Genomic DNA, 6,692 nt, shown 5'->3' with positions numbered 1-6,692 from the left:
ACAGAGCTGTGCATTTTGATTTTACCTGTCCTCAGATTGACTCCTTGCTCATTACAATAGTAAAAACCACACCCTTGGGTGGAGATCGAAGATGCTAATGAGACATGAGATATATGAACAAGCATGTACAGAGACTGTGAGTGTGCACCCATAGACCAACCAGAACGTGCTTATTAGCAACACCCCTTCCCACTCTCTTAAGAATAATCATGTAAGTCTCCCATAAAGCAAGTCGCCCCAATGACAGTCAAGGCTGACTCATCCTCATGAGCCACCTGCCCCAAATCCTCTCAGAGGGTATTATCTGTTCTGCACCGAGATTTCAAAATATTCTTTCTCCTTTGCATTAAAGGGCCCTATGCTGCATATTCTTTGCTGTGTGTCTCTTGCTTAAATTCTTGTAACCTAAAAAGACAAGAGCCAAGGACTCCAAATTGCCATCATCGCCAACACTGTGCTTTGGTGATTCTCCAGTGTGTCACCCCAGAAGTCCACTGCTGTCTGTCCAGTCTCTCCCCTATGTATTCCCCAATTTACAAGATACTTTCCTTCCTTATTTTCTTATTGTACCATACCAAAACCCCTCTGGTATAGTGAGTTTATCCCTGTTCTGCAGATGGAAAAACAAACTTAAAGGATTTCAGTTTCCGGCCAGACGTCACACAGCTGGTTAGTAAAATGGCAGAAGGAAGATATGGCGCCTGGCCCCACTATCTCCAGACCTACATTTCTCCCCATTCCTTTGCTCAAGGGCAACTTCTGGAGAAAGAACCAGTGTCCACAGTGTAGACCTCTTGTTAGGAACTTCATGGTACTAGATCCAAAGATGGTCTCACCAAGCCCCAGGGACTCCCCCCCAAATCCTTTCTATATAACAGCCAGATTCTCCAACCCTGATCTTTACAATGGTGACTCACTGCCCCCAGGCAGAGGAAACCCTCAGTTGGAATCGTGACCTGTAATGAGTAGCGTTATGATTTGGAAAGACAGCTGTCCTTTTTGGGCTTCAGTCTACCCCACAGTGAAGAGGTGGGATGGATATATGAGGTCCACTCTACTTCTAAGCCCTATTACTAAATTCAGGGTCTCTGAAGTTGTTTAGTCTCTTGCATGTATGCTGAGTAATGTATGTACTATCTAACCTCACTAGGACTTGCAAGGCACTGCACAGTCTTGCCCCTGACTATTTCTCATCTATGAGCACTCTTGCCCTGGTCACAAGATTCCAGCCATGCAAACTTTCTTGCTGTTCCTTAAACACTTCAGAGCTGTTGCCACATAGTCCTGCTGGACTTTCTCTGTCCACTGCCTGCAATGTTCTCTTCTAGATATTAACATTCCTTAATTCTTCAATGTATTCTGATTTCTGTGTACATGTCATGTTTCTACACAAACCTTTGAATGTCCTGTCTAAAAGAAAACACTTCTATCACTAATTTTTTTTTTCATAGCCTTTTTCACGACCTTAACTAAGATATATATTTGCTGTCTTTGTATTGTCTATCTCTCTTTTTTTATTGTTCCATAAACATAAGGAGTTTTTCCTCAGCTATTTCTTGATGTCAGTTCCATAACTTCTCAATATATATGTGTGGAATGGAGGAATAAATGTTGCAGCCTCTACTAACCTTTGCACTATGCTATATTTATGAAAATTAAACTGGCAGTGTGTGTAGCATGGATCAGAAGTGGGCGGAGAATATAAATAGGGGGCCCAGTTAGAAAACGATTGCAGTAACTCAAGAATACATGATTACAACCAAAGTTATGGCAGTAGAAGTAAAACTGTCAAAGAAAAGGCAGTATTTTTTTTAAATGGAAGACCATTTTTTGTTTACTCTTTTTTTCTTAAACATTGTAATGTTTCTTCCAAACTGAGACAGACAAAATAGAAAAAAAACTCTGTCTTCAATGAAGATTTGAATAAACCACAACTCCACAATACATACATAATATTGTGAAATTTGGACTCAAATAAAAGGATACTGAGATTTAATATACAAATCATCAAGCCTCAGGCAGAATAAAAACTATTTTGTAAAAATAAAAGCTGAAATCCCAAAATAGATGCTCTTTGGTTATAGATGCAAAGACCATTAAGTAAATTTGTGTCGACTTTCTAGGATTTCAATGTATCACTATAGAATGTCTTGGAAAGTAGTTAGAAGTTACTCTTTGTGGCATTTCTAAGTTTTCACAGTGCAACCTTCAAGCCTAGGGGAATTACTACAGGCTGAGAGGTTTACAGGGTAGATGAAAGGCAAAAATTTGAAGATGGGGATCCCTTCCTCAAGGAGTTTTGCTGTAAACCTTACCAACTCCTTGAATGCCAAATATTAATATGGGAGATTTTCTTTCATCATTGGGCATTTCAGCAGGAATTATTTGTGAAAAACCCAAATCAAAGTTGTTAACTGTGTGTTGATTATACCACCTGCACCTTGTTCAAAATGCATGTCAACTGTTCAGATCATGCAAAAATAGGAAATGAGCACAAAGAAAACCCTTTAAGATCTATCTATAGATATTGAAAAATAACTAAGAACATCCATTCATAACTAAAAATACAAAGGATAAAATAGCCACATGAAAATATAGACATAGAATTCTGTCCAAAGCTTAATTACACAAAGAAACAGAAGAGAAATCATTAAAATTATGCTTTTTGGAAAAGAACTCTCATTCAAAAAATAGAAAGTTTCAAAAAAGAGATATAAGGATTCAGATACATCAGTAGAAAATAAAAGAGAATAAATAAAAGAAAACAGTAAGCTGCGAAAGCTTAGGTCCAAATGAAGCAAAATCTTTACCAGAATAAAAATGAATGTCGCATTAGAAACAGAAAACAATTATGTGGGTTGGATACAGAAAGCTGAACTAATTATATAGAAATAAGTAATTGGTAATAAGTAATAATTTAAAAAAACAAAAAACAGTGATAGCTTCGGAAGACAAAGGGGATTTAATTCTCAATTTCCTCAAAAGCAGAATTAAGAAGTGGAATGGAAAAAAATAAGTTTGGAAATATAAGAAAAGTAAACTTTCTTGAAATAATTTGTATCTACAAGTTAAAAGAACACAAAGCATTCTATTTGTCTTTAAATATTTCATCTGTAATCCTAACACTTCAGGGTGCTTGGGCGAGTGGATTGCTTAAGCCCAGGAGTTTGAGATCAGCCTGGGGAACATGATGAAACCTCATCTCTAAAAAAAAATAACAAAAGTTAGCCAGGCATGGTCGTGTATGTCTGCAGTCACAGCTACTGGGGAGGCTGAGGCTGGAGGCTCACCAGAGCCCAGGGAGATGGAGGCTGTAGTGAGCCGTGATCCCACCACTGCACTCCAGCCTGGGAGACAGACAGAAATCCTATGTCAAAAAATAAAATAAAATAAAGTAAAATAAAATAAAATAAATATTTTACCTTTAGGCCATATTTATGTTCATCTTGCTATGAATGATCAGGGAATTAGCACTTTTTACTTAGACTCTCCTCCTCTCTCCTCATTTCCATTACAATAATTCTGTACCAGATCTTCCTGGGAAAGGTATCATTGCTTCGTTTTGTTTTTATCACGAATGAGTGTTGGGTTTTGTCAAATATTTTATCTCCATCAATGTAAGTGATCATATGATTATTCTTCTTTAGTCTGTGGATGTGATGAATTATGTTAATTACATTTTGAATATTGAACCAGGTGATCTGGAATAAATCCCACCTAGTCAAGATGTATTCTTTTTATATATAAGTAGATTTGATTTGCTAATATTTTGCTAAGAATATTTGCATTTATGTTCATGAGAGATTTTGATCTATAATTTTTCTTTCTTATAATACCTTTGTCTGGCTTTGGTATTACAGTAATGCTGACCTTATAGAATGAGTTGGGAATGTTTCTTCTGTTTCTGTTTCCTGGAAGAAATTGTAAAAAATTGGTATAAATTTTTCCTGGAATGTTTGTTACGATTGACCAGTGAAACTACTGGGGCCAGCTGCTTTCTGTTTGGGGAAGTTACTAATCATCGTACCACTTTCTTTTGTACATGTACACCTATTCATATTGTCTCTTTCTCCTTAAATAAATTTTGGTCGAGTGTGTCTTTCAAGGAATTGGTTCATGGTATTAAAGTTATCAGATTTGTGGGCATAGAGCTGTTCATAATACTCCCATAATATCCTTTTAATATTCCTAACTTCTATAGTGATGGCTCCTTTTACATACCTGTTCTTAGTAATTTCCTTTCTTGTTTGTTTTGGATTTACTATGCCCTTTATCTTCTAGTCTCCTAAAGTAAAAGCTTAGATTATTAATTTTACACTTTATTATTTTATAATGCACCCATTCGATGGTATAAACTTCCCTCTGGCACAGCGTCTGCCATAGCATTTGCTACATACATTCGCAACTGCTCTGAGCCCGCTTGAAAATAACCCTCTATCACCCAAAGAGGAGTGTGGGTACCAAGAATTCTCAATCCCTTCCTCCCATCTCGTACAACACTGTGATCACTTATTTCACTTATTCATTAGCTGTCATGACTAAATACATTGTTGCTATTATTATTTTGAATAATCGATCTCGGTTAGCAATACAGAATAAACATTATTTTACCTTCATTTATTACTTTGCCCGACACTCATTCTTTATGTAGGTAGGCAGATTTCAGAACCTGGAGATCTATACAGGTCAGACTTGAGTTTTTAACCTGCATAATTTCCCTTCTTTCTTTTAGCAAATTTCTTGACATTAGTGTCTCCTGGCAACATATTACCTTAGTTTTGTTTGCCTGATAAAGTCTGGTTTTATATGACTTTTAAAGAACGATTTCACTGGATGCAGAATTCTAGGTTGGTGGAATTTTTTTTTTTCCATTTAATGTTTAAACATTTTACTTAATTTTCTTCTTGCTTGTGTAATTTCTGAAAAGAAGTTCATTGTATTTTTTTTTAAAGACAGAGTCTTGCTCTGTGTTAAAAGAAAAACTTCAGCCAAATTAAATTTAAAGGAGTTTAATTGAGCAATGAACAATGTGCAAATTGGGCAGCCCTCAGAATCATGGCAGATTCAGAGAGACTCCAGTGCAGCCACATGGTGGAAAAAGATTTTTAGACAAAAAAGGGAATTGGGGTACAGAAATCAGAAGTGAGGAACATAAATAACTGGTTTGGTTACCACTCGACGTTTGCCTTAGTTGAACACCCTTTGAAAAATTGGCTACATTTGATTGGCCACAACTCAGTGATTCGCACAGGTCTGGGCAGCCGTCGGTTTACACTTCCACTTGTTACAGTTCATGATGTACAGAAAAGCCTTTAGGCTGAAATTACCTATGTAAGGAGGGAGCTTTAGGCTAACCTTGATTTAACATCTGTCGCCCAGGCTGGAATGCAGTGGCGCAATCTCAGCACAGTCTCAGTGATTCTCTTGTCTCAACCTGCCGAGTAGTTGGGACTACAGGCGTGCACCACCACACCAGGCTAATTTTTGTATTTTTATTAGAGACGGGGTTTCACCATGTTGGTCAGGCTGGTCTTGAACTCCTGACCTCAGATGATCCACTTGCTTCTGCCTCTGAAAGTGTTGGGATTACAGGCGTGAGACACCACGCCTTGTTGGTTCATTGTTTTGCTTTAGGTGTGATACTTTTTTTTCTTTTGTGTCTCGTTTTGTTTGTTTGTTCTTAACTGTGGCTTCCTTCAATATTTTCTTATCATTGTTATTTTTCTGCAGTTTGAATTGATATGCCTAAATGTAGATTTTTGGTATTTATTTTGCTTAGTCTTCTCTGGGTTTTGTGGATCTGTGATTTGGTGTTTATCACTAATTTTGAGAATTCTGAAACATCATCACTTCAAATATTTCTTATGTTCCTTTTTCTGTTTATTCTGATTCTTGAATACCCATTGCCTATACAAGTTTGGTAATTGTCCTACAGCTCTTATTCTGTTTGTTTGTTTGTTTTTGTTTTTGTTTTCCCAATTTTCTTTTCTCTTTGCTTTGCAGAATTGGAAATTGTTGTGGGCTAAATTATGTCTTCCAAAATTGAAGACATACATTGAAGTCCTAATATCCATTTTCTCAGAATGTGACTGCGTTTGTAAAGTGGATCTTAATGAGGTCATCAATATTAAATGAGGTCTTTGGGTGGACCCTTATGTAACATGACTGATGTTTTTATAAAAAGAGGAGATTGGGACATACACACACACACACAGGGAAAGCAGCCATCTACAAGCCAAGGAGAGAGGCCTCAGGGGAAACAACCCTGATAACACACCTTGGACGTCTGGCTTCCAGAATCATGATGAAATAAAGTTGTGCTGTTTACCACACCCAGTCTATGGTATCTTGTTATGGCAGCCCTAGCAAATGAAGACACTCGAAGCCATTCTTTTTATCTGTTACAGTGCCTTGAGTCTCTGGCATTCCATTTTGATTCACTCTTTGAGTTTCCATCTCTCTGCTTACACTGCTCATCTGTCTGTGCATGGTGTCTGCTTTCCAATAGAGCCCTTAGCACACTAGTCATAGCTGTTTCAGATTTTTGGTTTGATAATTCCAAAGTCTCTATCATACCTGGGTCTGGTACTGATGTTTGCTTTGCCTCTTCAGACTATGTTTAGAATGCTCTGTAATTATTTGGTGAAAGCTAAAGATGATGTATGGAGTAAAAGAAACTCAGGTAAATAGGG

Source organism: Chlorocebus sabaeus, chromosome 8, assembly GCF_047675955.1.
Source record: "Chlorocebus sabaeus isolate Y175 chromosome 8, mChlSab1.0.hap1, whole genome shotgun sequence".
NCBI lineage: Eukaryota > Metazoa > Chordata > Mammalia > Primates > Cercopithecidae > Chlorocebus > Chlorocebus sabaeus.
This window is presented reverse-complemented; position numbering follows the sequence as displayed.